Raw genomic sequence first — 19,366 nt, 5'->3', positions numbered from 1 at the left:
TTTCCTACCCCAGGGACAGACCCGAAAAGATTTTTTAAGTATGAGCAAAAAGCCCCCCAAAAATATAGATTCCTTCTACACAGAGAAAGAGCAGGTATCCAAGCCCAAGGAAGTTAACAGCAGAGAGTCAGCAGATAACAACCTAAAGGGGAATAATTCCTGCCCCCCATCACATAACTCTCTCCTTGAAGAGACTATTAAAAAGTTAAGAGAGTTTGAAGAAAAATGGGGAAAGGAAAGAGAATAACAACGTTGTGAAATTGGGGTTGGAAAAAATAAAGAATTCACAGGAGATGCAGGGAAACAAAATTAGTGAATTAGAAAAGGTAAAAAAAAAACACAGGAAAGTAGGATTTCTGAACTGGAGAAGATAAAAAAATCTCAAGAAAATAGTATTTCTGAATTGGAGAACATAAAAGAGTCCCAAGAAAATAGGATTTCTGAATTGGAAGAAGAAAATAATTCTCAAAAAAAAAAAATTAGGGAAATGGAAAAAAAAAATCAATAGAGCAAAAATAACTCATTTAAAAACGAAATTGGGCATTTACAAAAAGAAGTAAAAACTGTGAATGAAGAAAATAACTCCTTAAAATTCAGGATGGAACAAATAGAAATGAATGATTCACTGAGAACCCAAGAATCAGTCAAACAAAACAAAAAAAAAAAATGAAAAGCTGGAGAATAACGTCAAATACTTACTGGGAAATTCTATAGACCTGGAAAATAGATCTAGGAGAGATAATCTGCGGATCATTGGACTTCCCAAAAACTATGACCAAAATAAGATCCTAGATTCTATTTTACAGGAAATTATTAAAGAGAACTGTCCAGAGATAATAGAAACAGATGGGAAAGTAGATGTTGTAAGAATTCATCGAACTCCTTCTGAAATAGACCCTAAAAAAGAACACCACGGAATATTGTGCCTAAGCTGCAGAATTAGCACACAAAGGAGAAAATCCTGCAAGCAGCTAGAAAAAAACAATTTAAATACCAAGGGGCCACAATAAGGATCACACAAGATCTGGCTGCCTCCACATTAAAAGATAGAAGGGCCTGGAACCTGATATTCCGAAAGGCAAAAGATCAAGGATTGCAACCATGAATAAACTACCCAGCTAAGTTTAGCATCTTTTTCCATGGAAGAAGATGGTCATTCAATGCAATAGAGGAATTCCATATGTTTCTAAGAAAAAAACCAGACTTAAACAAAAAATTTGATCTATATCCACAAGACTGAAGAGAAACAGAAAAAGGTACACAGAACCCTTGAGAACTATATCTCTGTTGTGGGTATATAGAAAGTACACATGGATAATTTGATTTTACTGATATAAAAGAAAAAAAAAAAAGGAGGGGGTGTAGTAAAAGGAAGGGGGTATTATCAGAAAAAGGGTTGGGTGTGATAAAAAGAGGGAAACTACATCCCAGGAAGAGGCATAGAAAATACACCATATCTGAGGGAATTTAGAGAGGGGGAGAATCATTGTGTAAATCTTACTCTCATCAGAAGAGACTCAAAGAGTAAATAATTGTCATATTTGTTTTTCAGAGAATTCTCTCTCACCTCATTAAAAGGGGGGAGAGGAAAAAGGAAAAGGAAAAGGAGAATAAGGGAAGGGATGTGGAGGGAGGGGGGAGGGACACAAAAAAAAGGGAGGGCTGCGTGTCACAAGGGGGGTCTATAAATTAAATATCGGGGAAGGGGTTCAGGGGGGTCAAGGGAAAAGGCATAATCTGGGGATAATATGATGGCAGGTAATACAGAATTAGTAATTTTAACTGTAAATGTGAATGGGATGAATGCTCCCATCAAATGGAGACGGATAGCAGACTGGATCAAAAATCAGAACCCTACAATATGTTGTTTACAGGAAACACACTTAAATCAGGGAGATATATATATAGAGAGAGTAAAGGTAAAAGGTTGGAGCAGAATCTATTACGCTTCAGGTAAAGCCAAAAAAGCAGGGGTAGATATCCTTATCTCAGATCAAGCAAAAGCCGAAGATGATCTAATTAAAAGTTATAAGGAAGGAAACTATATCCTGCTGAAAGGTAGCATAAATAATGAAGCCATATCGATACTAAACATATATGCACCAAGTGGTATAGCATCTAACTTTCTAAAGGAAAAGTTAAGAGAGTTGCAAGAAGAAATAGACAGTAAAACTATAATAGTGGGAGATCTCCTCCTTGCACTCTCAGATTTAGACAAATCAAACCACAAAACAAACAAGAAAGAAATTAAAAAAGTAAAGAGAACATTAGAAAAACTAGGTATGATAGATCTTTGGAGAAAACTGAATGGCAATAGAAAGGAATATACTTTCTTCTCAGCAGTTCATGGATCCTATACAAAAATTGACCATATATTAGGACATAAAGATCTCAAAATTCAATGTAGGAAGGCAGAAATAATAAATGCCTTCTTCTCAGATCACAATGCAATAAAAGCTACATTCAGTAAAAAGTTAGGGATAAATAGACCAAAAAGTAATTGGAAACTGAATAAACTCATCTTAAAGAATGACTGGGTGAAAGAGCAAATTATAGAAACAATAATTTCACCCAAGATAATGACAATGATGAGACATCATACCAAAATCTGTGGGATGCAGCTAAAGCAGTAATAAGGGGAAATTTTATATCTTTAGAGGCTTCTATGAAGAAAATAGAGAAAGAGAAGATTAACGAATTGGGCTTGCAACTTAAAAGGCCAGAAAAAGACCAAATAAAAAACCCCCAACCAAAAATTAAACTTGAAATACAAAAATTAAAAGGAGAAATCAATAATATTGAAAGTAAAAAACTATTGAATTAATAAATAAAACCAAGAGTTGGTTTTATGAAAAAGCCAATAAAATAGATAAACCTTTGGTAAATCTGATCAGAAAAAAGAAAGAGGAAAATCAAATTGTTAGTCTTACAAATGAAAAGGGGGACCTTTCCACCAATGAAGAGGAAATTAGAGAAATAATGTGTTACTTTACCCAACTTTATGCCAATAAATTTGATAACTTAAGTGAAATGGATGACTTCCTCCAAAAATATAGGCTTCTTAGATTAACAGAGGAGGAAATAAATTGCTTAAATAGTCCCATTTCAGAAAAAAAAAAATAGACCAAGGTATTAATCAACTCCCCAGGAAAAATCCCCAGGACCAGATGGATTTACATGTGAATTCTACCAAACATTTAAAGAACAATTTGCCCCAATGCTATATAAACTATTTGAAAAAATAGGGAATGAAGGAGTCCTGCCAAACTCCTTTTATGACACAGACATGGTACTGATACCTAAACCAGGTCGATCGAAAACTGAGAAAGAAAATTATAGACCAATTTCCTTAATGAATATTGATGCTAAAATCTTAAATAAGATATTAGCAAAAAGACTTCAGAAAATCATCCCCAGGATAATATACTATGATCAAGTAGGATTCATACCAGGAATGCAGGGCTGGTTTAATATTAGGAAAACTATTAGTATAATTGACCATATTAATAATCAAATTAATAAAAACCATATGATCATCTCAATAGATGCAGAAAAAGCATTTGACAAAATCCAACATCCATTCCTACTAAAAACTCTTGAGAGTATAGGAATAAATGGATTCTTCCTTAGAATAATCAGGAGCATATATTTAAGACCTTCAGTAAGCATAATATGCAATAGAAATAAACTGCAACCTTTCCCTGTAAGATCAGGAGTGAAACAAGGTTGCCCACTATCACCATTACTATTCAATATAGTACTAGAAACGCTAGCCTCGGCAATAAGAGCCAAGAGAGATTCAAGGAATTAGAGTAGGAAATGAGGAAATCAAACTATCACTCTTTGCAGATGACATGATGGTATACTTAGAGAACCCCAAAGACTCTGCTAAAAAGCTATTAGAGAGAATTCAGAATTTTAGCAAAGTGGCAGGATACAAAATAAATCCACATAAATCCTCAGCATTCTTATATATCACCAACAAAATGCAACAGGAAGAGATACAAAGAGAAATTCCATTCCAAACAAATGTTGAGAGTACAAAGTATTTGGGAATCCATTTACCAAAGAATAGTCAGGAATTATATGAGAAAAATTACAAAACACTTGCCACAAAAATAGTCAGATTTAAATAATTGGAAAGACATTCAGTGCTCTTGGGTAGGCCGAGCGAATATAATAAAGATGACAATACTCCCCAAACTAATCTATTTATTTAGTGCTATACCAATCAGACTCCCAAGAAACTATTTTAATGATCTAGAAAAAATAACAACAAAATCCTTTTGGAAGAATATGCAAGGGAACTAATGAAAAAAAAGTCAGAGGAAGGTGGTCCAAGTGTACCCGATCTAAAGCTATATTATATAGCAGCAGTCACCAAAACCATTTGGTACTGGCTAAGAAATAGAACGGTAGATCAGTGGAACAGATTAGATACAAAGGACAAAAAAGGGTACATCTATAGCAATCTAATCTTTGACAAACCCAAAGATACCACCATTAGGGACAAAAATTCATTATTCGGAAAAAAACTGTTGGGAAAACTGGAAATTAGTATGGCAGAAATTAGATATGGATCCACACTTAACACCATGATCAAAATGGGTCCATGATTTAGGCATAAAGAATGAGATCATAAATAGATTAGAGGAACAGAGAATAGTCTACCTCTCAGACCTGTGGAGGAGGAAGGAATTTATGACCAGAGGAGAACTAGAGATCATTATTGATCACAAAATAGAAGATTTTGATTACATCAAACTAAAAAGTTTCTCTACAAACAATAGTAATGCAAACAAGATTAGAATGGAAGTAACAAATTGGCAAAATATTTTTAAAAGTAAAGGTCCTGACAAAAGTCTCATTTCCAAAATATATAGAGAACTGACCCTGATTTATAGGAAACCAAACCATTCTCCAATTGATAAATGGTCAAGGGATATGAACAGACAATTCTCAGATGATGAAATTGAAACTATTTCCACTCATATGAAAGAGTGTTCCAAATCACTACTGATCAGAGAAATGCAAATTAAGACAACTCTGAGATACCACTACACACCTGTCAGATTGGCTAAGATGACAGGAACAAATAATGATGAATGTTGGAGGGGCTGTGGGAAAACTGGGACACTGATACATTGTTGGGGGAGTTGTGGAAGAATCCAGCCATTCTGGAGAGCAATTTGGAACTATGCCCAAAAAGTTATCAAACTGTGCATACCCTTTGACCCAGCATTGCTGTTATTGGGATTATATCCCAAAGAAATACTAAAGAGCGGAAAGGGACCTGCATGTGCCAAAATGTTTGTGGCAGCTCTTTTTGTTGTAGCTAGAAACTGGAAGTTGAATGGATGTCCATCAATTGGAAAATGGTTGGGTAAATTGTGGTATATGAAGGTTATGGAATATTAGTGCTCTGTAAGAAATGACCAGCAGGAGGAATACAGAGAGGCCTGGAGAGACTTAAATCAACTGTTGCTGAATGAAATGAATAGAACCAGAAGATCACTGTACATTTCAACAACAATACTGTATGAGGATGTATTCTGATGGAAGTGGAAATGTTCAACATGTTCAACAAGAAGATCCAACTCACTTCCAGTTGATCAATGATGGACAGAAATTACTACACCCAGAGAAGGAACACTGCGAAGTGAATGTAAAGTGTTAGCACTACTGTCTATCTACCCAGGTTACTTATACCTTCGGAATCTAATACTTAATGTGCAACAAGAAAATGGTATTTACACACATATATTGTATCTAGGGTATATTGTAACACATGTAAAATGTATGGGATTGCCTGTCATCGGGGGGGGGGGAGAAAATGGAGGGGGGGGGATAATTTGGAAAAATGAATAAAAAAAATGGTCTTGCCCTCAAAGTTTACATATTATTGCGGAAAATGATGTCAACAAAAAAAAGTAGGAAGAAAATCTCTGCATAAGCAAGATAATTGTATAAATATTTTATATACATTGGATTTATCCTATATTTTCACATATTTAACATGTAATTACAGGTCACCCAGGCTAGGAGGTGGAAGGAAGGAGGGGGAATGTTGGAACAGGAGGTTTAGCAAGGCTCAGTGTTGAAAACTTGCCATTTCATATGTTTTTTAAATAAAAAGGTTTCCTAAAAAATATTTTTAAAAGAAAACCTCTGCATACAGCCTGAGCAAAATCCTCATCTGATGAGCAGTTGCCTTGCTTACCTTAGCCATGGAGACCTCATTGGGTGATGCCCATTGTGACATGCTCTAGTTCATTGTGACATGCCTGAGAACACCCAAGGTTTTCTGACTTAAAGGTGATGATCTCGCCACAACAACCCAGTTGGATCCTGAAAGCAAAGGGAGTAGGATGTGTGTATAGAAGAATGGATGAGTGGACAAATAGACTATTAGACTAGATACATAGATAACTGGTGATGGATGGATGGGATAGATAGTATAGACAAATAGATTGAATAGATACACTTGATGCATAGTTAAAAAGATAATGATGAATAGATAAGTGAAAAGATAGATTTATAGTAGAAAAGTTTATAGGTAGAATAGAGATTTATAGGAAGAAAAGTGATATATAGGTAGAAAAGAGATTTATAAGTAGAAAAGCGATTCATAGGCAGAAAAGAGATTTATAGGAAGAAAAGCGATTCATAGGTAGAAAAGAGATTTATAGGAAGAAAAGCAATTTATAAGTAGAAAAGATTTATAGTAATTAAAGCGATTTATAAGTAGAAAACAGATTATTAGATAAAAAAAGTGATTTTTAATTAGACAAGAGATTTATAGGTAGAAAAGGGGTTTATAGGCAGAAGAGAATGAATAGCTGCATTAAATATACATAGATAATGATTGAGTCAATGGAGGGTTAGGTAAATCAGTAAATAAATTACTGGAAAAAGAGATCCTTTCTGGTCCTCATCAGCATCATACCAAGTGCTCCTGTCAAAGATTGAGACTGCCTTCAGGTCAGTATTAAACTATTATATTTTATTCTTCAATATTATAGAAGCTAAAATGGTTGCTTTCTATCTGGCTTGGGAAATATTTGACTTCTCTTTCCTTCCCTCTTCCCCCACCCGCAAAAAATTCCAGTTTGTGGATGGTTATTCCAGTAGATCAAATGGACACATATCTTTCACTTATGCTGTAACATTTTACCTTTTCAGGCATCCTATAAGCCACTGCTAAAGCAGAGGAGATACTGAACCACTTGTGACCAGATGCTGGTGATATTGAAGGCATGTCTTCGGACCTCAGTGATCTACATAAACTGGGATTTAGCATGTTCATGAAGGTAAAGCAGCTATATAGAGATAATCTATCTTCAGTTTCCCTCCTGCAGTCAGTGTTAATAAGGGGTTGAAGGTAGGGCCAGGTTGCTGACTAACCCTATATGTACTAGAAGTACAAATAATCTGGGAAATAGAGAGCCTACCTTTACAAACAAACAAACAATCAAAAGCAGATTCTTTGAGTTCAGAAACTATTTTCTTTTTCATCATCCTATGCCTGGTTCCCAGAAACAAGATGACTTGCTCATATTAGAGGTTTCATAAATGCTTGTTGAATTCAGTTACATATAGATGAAGACCTTTTCTAAAATTATTGGCAGCTGGCTGGTACAGTGGATAACACTGTTGGACCACACTTGAATCAGCACCTGATTTCAAACACCAACTGTAGGACTCTGGGCAAGTCACTTAATCTGTGTTTGCCTCAATTTCCTCATCTGTAAAATGGGAATGGTACAATCATTTTTGCTCCACCGAGAATAAGCCTTTGAGAAATATTTGGTTTCAAGTAGAGTCACAGCATCGTGGATTTTGAGCTGGCGGGAATATTTCAGGGTTTCTGCTTCCATATTTTACAGAGAAAGTTACTGAGACTCCGGGTGGTTAAGTATATTTAGTATATTGTCCCAGCGCATACAGGTTGTAAAAGGCAGAGACAAGAGTCAAACAGATCCTGTTTATACTATCATGTTAACTCTAAGTGTTCATTACATATGTGTGTATGTGTGTGCATATATGTGTGTGTATATTTCCATACTTCAATCTTTTAACCTATAGCTAAACATATTAATTCTTAAAAAAAAAAAAAAAAAAAGGTGGTGGGATGGGATACGGGAAAGACACTGTAATAAAGTAACATTAAACAAGTGGAATTTTGCTGTGCTGATTATTTCTTACCTGCATGACTTTTTATTATCACTTAAACTCCCTGAGCGTCAGTTTCCTCACATGTTAAATGAGATACTTGAGCTCCACGACCACAAGGAGACTACATTTCTAGTTCTAAAGTTCTGATTCCACAGCTGAAAATCTACGAACATTATGTCCTAACGTAAGATCTTTATTTGATCATTAATGAGTCATATATTAACCTGACATGCTTGTCTGATGGCTGACCCCATCCTTGTTATGGTGAATGTTACAGGTGAGCCGACCTCATCCCGGTGACCATCCACTGCAGATCCTCTTTGTGGTTGGTGGGGTAACGATATCGGAAGCCAAAATGGTGAAAGATCTTGTTTCTTCCCTGAAGCCTGGAACACAGGTACTGAACCCTAAATAACAGGACATGCATCTCCCTGGCTCAAGGATGGGAGAGTCTGGCTGTTCCCATAAGGGTGGGTCTGAGCCTTAGGGGTAGCATCAGAGAAAACATGGTCTATATTACTTTGGAGATGGTGAAGCACTGTGTAAATGTCAGATACTATTCTTACTACTACTATTATTACTCGTACTCTTACACCTATTATTATTACTACTACTTCTACTATTACTCCTCTTCCTACTCCTATTAGTATCACTCTTAAGATTACTACTATTACTCTTCCACCAACTACTACAATTACTCCCACTCTTATTACTGTTACTATTCATACTACTCCCATTCCTTCTAGTTCTCTTCCTCCTGCTACTACTACTATCATTGCTCTTATTCCTATTAATACTCCTTCTACTACCACTACTACTATTATTTGTAATACTACCTTTACTATTACTATTACTATTACTTTACTATTACTATTACTATTACTTTACTATTACTATTACTACTATTTCTACTACTAGTAGTGTAACTCCTATTCCTAGTATTATTACTATTGCTTTTACTACTTATTCAACAAAAAAAAGAAGTAGGAAGAAAATCTCTGCATAAGCAAGATAATTGCATAAATATTTTTATATACATTGGATTTATCATATATTTTCACATATTTAACATGTAATTACCGGTCATCTAGGGAAGGAGGTGGAAGGAAGGAGGGGGAATGTTGGAACAGCAGGTTTCACAAGGCTCAGTGTTGAAAACTTTCCCCTTCATATGTTTTCTAAAATAAAAAGGTTTCCTAAAAAATATTTTTAAAAGAAAACCTCCGCATAAAGCCTGGCACAATCCTCATCTGATGAGCAGTTTCCTTGCTTACCTTGGCCATGGAGACCTCATTGTGTGATGCTCATTGTGACGCGCCGGAGAACACCCAAACTTTTCTGACTTAAAGGTGAGGATCTCGCCACAACAACCCAGTTGGATCCTGACAGCAAAGGGAGTAGTATGTGAATATGAGAATGGATGAGTGGACAAATAGACCAATAGACTAGATACATAGAAAACTGGTGATGGATGAATGGGATAGATAGGATACACAAATAGATTGAATAGATACACTTGATGCATAGTTAAAAAGATAATGATGGATAGATAAGTGAAAAGATAGATTTGTAGTAGAAATGTTTATAGGTAGAAAAGAGATTTATAGGAAGAAAAGCAATTTATAGGTAGAAAAGAGATTTATAATAAAGTGATTTATAATAGAAAAGAGATTTTTAGATTAAAAAAGGGATTTATAAGCAGAAAAGAGATTTATAGGTAGAAACGAGATTTATAGGCAGAAGAGAATGAATAGCTGGATTAAAATATACAAACACCCCCCAAAAAATATTGCAGTTTATGGATGGTTTTTCCAGTATATTAAAAGGACACATATCTTTCACTTATGCTGTAACATTTTACCTTTTCAGGCAACCTATAAGCCAATACTGAAGCAAAGGAGATACTGAACCCAGAGTGACCAGATTCTGGCGATATTGAACACATGTTTTCGGGCCTTGAAGATCTACTTCAAACGGGATTTAGATTGTTGTTGGGGATTTTTGATCTATACTTTGGAGTTTATTGTACTGGTGGGGGGAAGGGGACAGATGATGTTGCTGATTGTTGTTGGGGAGTTTTGATCTATACTTTGGAGTTTATTGTACTGGTGGGGGGAAGGGGACAGATGTTGCGGAGTTTGATGGGGTTTTTAAAAAAAAAAGTTTTTTTCTGTTTCCAAAAGTGTCAAGTTGTCATTCTTTCAGCTTCCACATGATTAGTGATATTTCCCAGTTTCTTCTGTGCTATCTAGTGATTAGATTTGCCAGCTCGTTAATCTAAAGAAATACTTGTTGGCAAACTTATTGGGTAAATTAAATTTTTCCCTTATTTGCAGCTAGCCCATACTGCTGATGGGTAAAGCTGGCTATATCCTATCTGGGTTTGGGAATAAGAGAGGGAGGCAGATTTCTTCTTCTTTGAGATTGTGAAACAACTGTAACCAGGACCTTTGCCATCAGAGGCTTGGGACCGTCTGAAAGTCTGGGAGCAAAGAGCTATTGGGGGTTAACAAGCAGCAGGTCTGTTGTGTTCTAGCCAGAGAAGTCCCAGAGAAGCTAGGAAGTGGCCCTGCTGAAGTCTTTTGGATCTTCCTGGAGGAGCAGAGCAGCCATTCCATACCTGGAGGGCAATTCAGAATGACAAGGGACTGGCTTAGAGATTTGCATCCAGGTGCTTCCCCTCAGCTCCAGGCGAAGGCTGAGCCAGAAAATAATTGGTGTCCCCACAGGCTTGTGCTAGAGCCCCCCATTCCCCCTTTGAAGTTTCTTCTGCCTGACTTGTGCTCATTATAATCTATATGACTGAAATGTAAAATTTCTGTTTCTGAAAATCTAACCTTTCTTCAGAAGTTGGGAACCTAAATCCCCTGGATGAAGAAGGGGGATAGTAAGAGTGCTAGAAAAGCAAATGGGTGCTCTGGAGCCAGCAAGATTGGAGATGGGAAAACCCCTTCTGATTTGATTCCATAGATAGTGGCAAACCTCAGGTTAGCCACAAAAGATGTTTGCACTGAATGATAAAGCTGGAACAATACCTCTTGTGAATTGATGTACAGGCCCTGGCAATAAAATGAAACCAAACTAACTCCCAAGCAGAATGCAGCCTTCATTGGATGAAGGGCCCCAGAAGGCTTTGACAAGCCAGTCAAGCCGGCTTCCAGAGCTAGTGCTTAGTTTGGCCTTGGGAATCCTCCCAGGGTGTGGAAGAGAAGGTGGTCTGGATGGCTCTCTGACAGCACCTTCTCATCCTCCATCTTGGGCTTTCCACTTCTGGGCTTGGGCTTGGAGGGTCTCATCTACAGAAAACCACCTCCTTGAGGGCAAGAACTGTTGGAGCTTTTCCGTGGTAGCTCTGCCATTTTTCCACTTCGAATCACTTCCAATTTACCAATATTTCTTAAGGAAACAAGCATTTATTAAACTCCTATGTACCAAGCACTGTGCTAAGCACTTTACATATATTCTCTCCTCAACAACACTGGGAGGTAGGTGCTATTATCCACACTCTCAGTTAAAGAAACTGAGGCAACAGGTCAGCAAAATAGAGGCTAGATTGAAACAGATCTTGTCTTGTACAGACAACTCTGGCCTAATTAACAAGGGGATTCTAGATCTGCAGCGTTCAATGGGGTGTTTTCCAAATTCTATATGATGAAAGTTACCTGATAAAGCTGTCTGGGGTCTTAACTGTGGCCCTAGCTCCTCTTGCTTTTCAGCCAAAACGTAGGTTCCATCCCAAGAGCAATATGGGGGCTTAGCTCCCTTTCCCGCTGGCTGCTTCTACTCATGTCCCCAGTTTCTGGTCCCTGTGTCTTTTGTGACCATATCATTCATTTGGTAGCCTACCTCACCCATCTTCCTTAGACTACTCAATCAGCAAAGCACAACTAAACAAGGAGCAAACATATATTACATACTTACTAGGGGTCATGTATTACACTAGACCTTGGAGACATAAAGATGAAAACAAAATGGTCTTGGTTCATGGGTGGAGCCAAGATGGTGGAGAAGATACACCGCGACTGTGTAAGCTCCTTTCTTCCCTCACAACCAACTAGATTTACTCAGCCTCAGAAATAGCGCTGGACTGATAGAATCCACAAGGACTGGAAGCACGACTTACCAGCTGAAGAGAATCTGGAATTTGAACAGGAAAGGTCAGCTCCCAGGGGAGGAAGAAGAGAGGCCAGTGCAGACGGTGGGGTGGTGGCACACTGCGCTGATCGCGCTGGGGAGGGCTCTGGGATCAGAGAATCCACTGAGATAGAAGAATCTGGCACAGGCTGTTAGCTCTTCTCTGCTTATAATACAGCAGTTCAGAAGAGAAATCTCAGCAACTTTAAAATTTAAAACCAGATTGGATCTTCCTGGATCCCGGGGGTGACTCAGCACATCTTGGCACTGGTGGGTGTGGCCGACATAGGCAATCCAGGCTTTCACCTGGGGGGTAGTTAAGAGATTGAAAAGTGGGCGGGGCTGTAACTCATATTGCCTGGCTTGGCTAGAGGCTGTGGAATGGAAGTCCCAGAGAAGCAGAACCTTTGAACTAGGGACCGCGGTTTCTGGCAGACACTTCCAGTGTGAGCGCAGGGGCTTTTCAGGTCACCTGCTGCAGACATCCACGCCTCAACCAGACACATAGGCTAGGCTTTGAGTCGCCTTTACTGTACAGTCTCAAACATCAGGGAAGCCACTAGAACACAGTGCCCTCAAAGCACAGCACTGCTGATCGCCTCTGAGGCACTTCCAGGGAGGGGGTGGGGAACTCTCTCCCAGAGCTCTCTCTTAGCTCAGGCGCAGGGGCCGCTGCATCCATCAAGTCTGGGAAGAAGTGGTAAAGAAAGAAAGAAATAATTTCCTACCCCAGGGACAGACCCGAAAAGATTTTTTAAGTATGAGCAAAAAGCCCCCCAAAAATATAGATTCCTTCTACACAGAGAAAGAGCAGGTATCCAAGCCCAAGGAAGTTAACAGCAGAGAGTCAGCAGATAACAACCTAAAGGGGAATAATTCCTGCCCCCCATCACATAACTCTCTCCTTGAAGAGACTATTAAAAAGTTAAGAGAGTTTGAAGAAAAATGGGGAAAGGAAAGAGAATAACAACGTTGTGAAATTGGGGTTGGAAAAAATAAAGAATTCACAGGAGATGCAGGGAAACAAAATTAGTGAATTAGAAAAGGTAAAAAAAAAACACAGGAAAGTAGGATTTCTGAACTGGAGAAGATAAAAAAATCTCAAGAAAATAGTATTTCTGAATTGGAGAACATAAAAGAGTCCCAAGAAAATAGGATTTCTGAATTGGAAGAAGAAAATAATTCTCAAAAAAAAAAATTAGGGAAATGGAAAAAAAAATCAATAGAGCAAAAATAACTCATTTAAAAACGAAATTGGGCATTTACAAAAAGAAGTAAAAACTGTGAATGAAGAAAATAACTCCTTAAAATTCAGGATGGAACAAATAGAAATGAATGATTCACTGAGAACCCAAGAATCAGTCAAACAAAACAAAAAAAAAAAATGAAAAGCTGGAGAATAACGTCAAATACTTACTGGGAAATTCTATAGACCTGGAAAATAGATCTAGGAGAGATAATCTGCGGATCATTGGACTTCCCAAAAACTATGACCAAAATAAGATCCTAGATTCTATTTTACAGGAAATTATTAAAGAGAACTGTCCAGAGATAATAGAAACAGATGGGAAAGTAGATGTTGTAAGAATTCATCGAACTCCTTCTGAAATAGACCCTAAAAAAGAACACCACGGAATATTGTGCCTAAGCTGCAGAATTAGCACACAAAGGAGAAAATCCTGCAAGCAGCTAGAAAAAAACAATTTAAATACCAAGGGGCCACAATAAGGATCACACAAGATCTGGCTGCCTCCACATTAAAAGATAGAAGGGCCTGGAACCTGATATTCCGAAAGGCAAAAGATCAAGGATTGCAACCATGAATAAACTACCCAGCTAAGTTTAGCATCTTTTTCCATGGAAGAAGATGGTCATTCAATGCAATAGAGGAATTCCATATGTTTCTAAGAAAAAAACCAGACTTAAACAAAAAATTTGATCTATATCCACAAGACTGAAGAGAAACAGAAAAAGGTACACAGAACCCTTGAGAACTATATCTCTGTTGTGGGTATATAGAAAGTACACATGGATAATTTGATTTTACTGATATAAAAGAAAAAAAAAAAGGAGGGGGTGTAGTAAAAGGAAGGGGGTATTATCAGAAAAAGGGTTGGGTGTGATAAAAAGAGGGAAACTACATCCCAGGAAGAGGCATAGAAAATACACCATATCTGAGGGAATTTAGAGAGGGGGAGAATCATTGTGTAAATCTTACTCTCATCAGAAGAGACTCAAAGAGTAAATAATTGTCATATTTGTTTTTCAGAGAATTCTCTCTCACCTCATTAAAAGGGGGGAGAGGAAAAAGGAAAAGGAAAAGGAGAATAAGGGAAGGGATGTGGAGGGAGGGGGGAGGGACACAAAAAAAAGGGAGGGCTGCGTGTCACAAGGGGGGTCTATAAATTAAATATCGGGGAAGGGGTTCAGGGGGGTCAAGGGAAAAGGCATAATCTGGGGATAATATGATGGCAGGTAATACAGAATTAGTAATTTTAACTGTAAATGTGAATGGGATGAATGCTCCCATCAAATGGAGACGGATAGCAGACTGGATCAAAAATCAGAACCCTACAATATGTTGTTTACAGGAAACACACTTAAATCAGGGAGATATATATATAGAGAGAGTAAAGGTAAAAGGTTGGAGCAGAATCTATTACGCTTCAGGTAAAGCCAAAAAAGCAGGGGTAGATATCCTTATCTCAGATCAAGCAAAAGCCGAAGATGATCTAATTAAAAGTTATAAGGAAGGAAACTATATCCTGCTGAAAGGTAGCATAAATAATGAAGCCATATCGATACTAAACATATATGCACCAAGTGGTATAGCATCTAACTTTCTAAAGGAAAAGTTAAGAGAGTTGCAAGAAGAAATAGACAGTAAAACTATAATAGTGGGAGATCTCCTCCTTGCACTCTCAGATTTAGACAAATCAAACCACAAAACAAACAAGAAAGAAATTAAAAAAGTAAAGAGAACATTAGAAAAACTAGGTATGATAGATCTTTGGAGAAAACTGAATGGCAATAGAAAGGAATATACTTTCTTCTCAGCAGTTCATGGATCCTATACAAAAATTGACCATGTAATAGGACATAAAGATCTCAAAATTCAATGTAGGAAGGCAGAAATAATAAATGCCTTCTTCTCAGATCACAATGCAATAAAAGCTACATTCAGTAAAAAGTTAGGGATAAATAGACCAAAAAGTAATTGGAAACTGAATAAACTCATCTTAAAGAATGACTGGGTGAAAGAGCAAATTATAGAAACAATAATTTCACCCAAGATAATGACAATGATGAGACATCATACCAAAATCTGTGGGATGCAGCTAAAGCAGTAATAAGGGGAAATTTTATATCTTTAGAGGCTTCTATGAAGAAAATAGAGAAAGAGAAGATTAACGAATTGGGCTTGCAACTTAAAAGGCCAGAAAAAGACCAAATAAAAAACCCCCAACCAAAAATTAAACTTGAAATACAAAAATTAAAAGGAGAAATCAATAATATTGAAAGTAAAAAACTATTGAATTAATAAATAAAACCAAGAGTTGGTTTTATGAAAAAGCCAATAAAATAGATAAACCTTTGGTAAATCTGATCAGAAAAAAGAAAGAGGAAAATCAAATTGTTAGTCTTACAAATGAAAAGGGGGACCTTTCCACCAATGAAGAGGAAATTAGAGAAATAATGTGTTACTTTACCCAACTTTATGCCAATAAATTTGATAACTTAAGTGAAATGGATGACTTCCTCCAAAAATATAGGCTTCTTAGATTAACAGAGGAGGAAATAAATTGCTTAAATAGTCCCATTTCAGAAAAAAAAAAATAGACCAAGGTATTAATCAACTCCCCAGGAAAAATCCCCAGGACCAGATGGATTTACATGTGAATTCTACCAAACATTTAAAGAACAATTTGCCCCAATGCTATATAAACTATTTGAAAAAATAGGGAATGAAGGAGTCCTGCCAAACTCCTTTTATGACACAGACATGGTACTGATACCTAAACCAGGTCGATCGAAAACTGAGAAAGAAAATTATAGACCAATTTCCTTAATGAATATTGATGCTAAAATCTTAAATAAGATATTAGCAAAAAGACTTCAGAAAATCATCCCCAGGATAATATACTATGATCAAGTAGGATTCATACCAGGAATGCAGGGCTGGTTTAATATTAGGAAAACTATTAGTATAATTGACCATATTAATAATCAAATTAATAAAAACCATATGATCATCTCAATAGATGCAGAAAAAGCATTTGACAAAATCCAACATCCATTCCTACTAAAAACTCTTGAGAGTATAGGAATAAATGGATTCTTCCTTAGAATAATCAGGAGCATATATTTAAGACCTTCAGTAAGCATAATATGCAATAGAAATAAACTGCAACCTTTCCCTGTAAGATCAGGAGTGAAACAAGGTTGCCCACTATCACCATTACTATTCAATATAGTACTAGAAACGCTAGCCTCGGCAATAAGAGCCAAGAGAGATTCAAGGAATTAGAGTAGGAAATGAGGAAATCAAACTATCACTCTTTGCAGATGACATGATGGTATACTTAGAGAACCCCAAAGACTCTGCTAAAAAGCTATTAGAGAGAATTCAGAATTTTAGCAAAGTGGCAGGATACAAAATAAATCCACATAAATCCTCAGCATTCTTATATATCACCAACAAAATGCAACAGGAAGAGATACAAAGAGAAATTCCATTCCAAACAAATGTTGAGAGTACAAAGTATTTGGGAATCCATTTACCAAAGAATAGTCAGGAATTATATGAGAAAAATTACAAAACACTTGCCACAAAAATAGTCAGATTTAAATAATTGGAAAGACATTCAGTGCTCTTGGGTAGGCCGAGCGAATATAATAAAGATGACAATACTCCCCAAACTAATCTATTTATTTAGTGCTATACCAATCAGACTCCCAAGAAACTATTTTAATGATCTAGAAAAAATAACAACAAAATCCTTTTGGAAGAATATGCAAGGGAACTAATGAAAAAAAAGTCAGAGGAAGGTGGTCCAAGTGTACCCGATCTAAAGCTATATTATATAGCAGCAGTCACCAAAACCATTTGGTACTGGCTAAGAAATAGAACGGTAGATCAGTGGAACAGATTAGATACAAAGGACAAAAAAGGGTACATCTATAGCAATCTAATCTTTGACAAACCCAAAGATACCACCATTAGGGACAAAAATTCATTATTCGGAAAAAAACTGTTGGGAAAACTGGAAATTAGTATGGCAGAAATTAGATATGGATCCACACTTAACACCATGATCAAAATGGGTCCATGATTTAGGCATAAAGAATGAGATCATAAATAGATTAGAGGAACAGAGAATAGTCTACCTCTCAGACCTGTGGAGGAGGAAGGAATTTATGACCAGAGGAGAACTAGAGATCATTATTGATCACAAAATAGAAGATTTTGATTACATCAAACTAAAAAGTTTCTCTACAAACAATAGTAATGCAAACAAGATTAGAATGGAAGTAACAAATTGGCAAAATATTTTTAAAAGTAAAGGTCCTGACAAAAGTCTCATTTCCAAAATATATAGAGAACTGACCCTGATTTATAGGAAACCAAACCATTCTCCAATTGATAAATGGTCAAGGGATATGAACAGACAATTCTCAGATGATGAAATTGAAACTATTTCCACTCATATGAAAGAGTGTTCCAAATCACTACTGATCAGAGAAATGCAAATTAAGACAACTCTGAGATACCACTACACACCTGTCAGATTGGCTAAGATGACAGGAACAAATAATGATGAATGTTGGAGGGGCTGTGGGAAAACTGGGACACTGATACATTGTTGGGGGAGTTGTGGAAGAATCCAGCCATTCTGGAGAGCAATTTGGAACTATGCCCAAAAAGTTATCAAACTGTGCATACCCTTTGACCCAGCATTGCTGTTATTGGGATTATATCCCAAAGAAATACTAAAGAGCGGAAAGGGACCTGCATGTGCCAAAATGTTTGTGGCAGCTCTTTTTGTTGTAGCTAGAAACTGGAAGTTGAATGGATGTCCATCAATTGGAAAATGGTTGGGTAAATTGTGGTATATGAAGGTTATGGAATATTAGTGCTCTGTAAGAAATGACCAGCAGGAGGAATACAGAGAGGCCTGGAGAGACTTAAATCAACTGTTGCTGAATGAAATGAATAGAACCAGAAGATCACTGTACATTTCAACAACAATACTGTATGAGGATGTATTCTGATGGAAGTGGAAATGTTCAACATGTTCAACAAGAAGATCCAACTCACTTCCAGTTGATCAATGATGGACAGAAATTACTACACCCAGAGAAGGAACACTGCGAAGTGAATGTAAAGTGTTAGCACTACTGTCTATCTACCCAGGTTACTTATACCTTCGGAATCTAATACTTAATGTGCAACAAGAAAATGGTATTTACACACATATATTGTATCTAGGGTATATTGTAACACATGTAAAATGTATGGGATTGCCTGTCATCGGGGGGGGGGGGAGAAAATGGAGGGGGGGGATAATTTGGAAAAATGAATAAAAAAAATGGTCTTGCCCTCAAAGTTTACATATTATTGCGGAAAATGATGTCAACAAAAAAAAGTAGGAAGAAAATCTCTGCATAAGCAAGATAATTGTATAAATATTTTTATATACATTGGATTTATCCTATATTTTCACATATTTAACATGTAATTACAGGTCACCCAGGCTAGGAGGTGGAAGGAAGGAGGGGGAATGTTGGAACAGGAGGTTTAGCAAGGCTCAGTGTTGAAAACTTGCCATTTCATATGTTTTTTAAATAAAAAGGTTTCCTAAAAAATATTTTTAAAAGAAAACCTCTGCATACAGCCTGAGCAAAATCCTCATCTGATGAGCAGTTGCCTTGCTTACCTTAGCCATGGAGACCTCATTGGGTGATGCCCATTGTGACATGCTCTAGTTCATTGTGACATGCCTGAGAACACCCAAGGTTTTCTGACTTAAAGGTGATGATCTCGCCACAACAACCC

The 19,366-nt window shown here is 36.9% G+C and overlaps 1 long non-coding RNA gene across 1 annotated transcript; it reads left to right on the top strand.

The window, feature by feature from the left end:
* The first annotated feature begins 6,277 nt into the window (after positions 1–6,277).
* On the top strand, positions 6,278–10,357 carry LOC141560860 (uncharacterized). Its single transcript, XR_012487840.1, has 4 exons — positions 6,278–6,981; positions 7,183–7,310; positions 8,453–8,572; positions 10,045–10,357. It is a non-coding gene; the product is annotated as an uncharacterized LOC141560860 (long non-coding RNA).
* Positions 10,358–19,366: the final 9,009 nt, after the last annotated feature.

Source organism: Sminthopsis crassicaudata, chromosome 3 (assembly GCF_048593235.1).
Source record: "Sminthopsis crassicaudata isolate SCR6 chromosome 3, ASM4859323v1, whole genome shotgun sequence".
NCBI classification, from domain to species: domain Eukaryota; kingdom Metazoa; phylum Chordata; class Mammalia; order Dasyuromorphia; family Dasyuridae; genus Sminthopsis; species Sminthopsis crassicaudata.
Note: the sequence above shows the minus strand (reverse complement) of the source record. Positions and strands in the feature narration are given on the sequence as shown.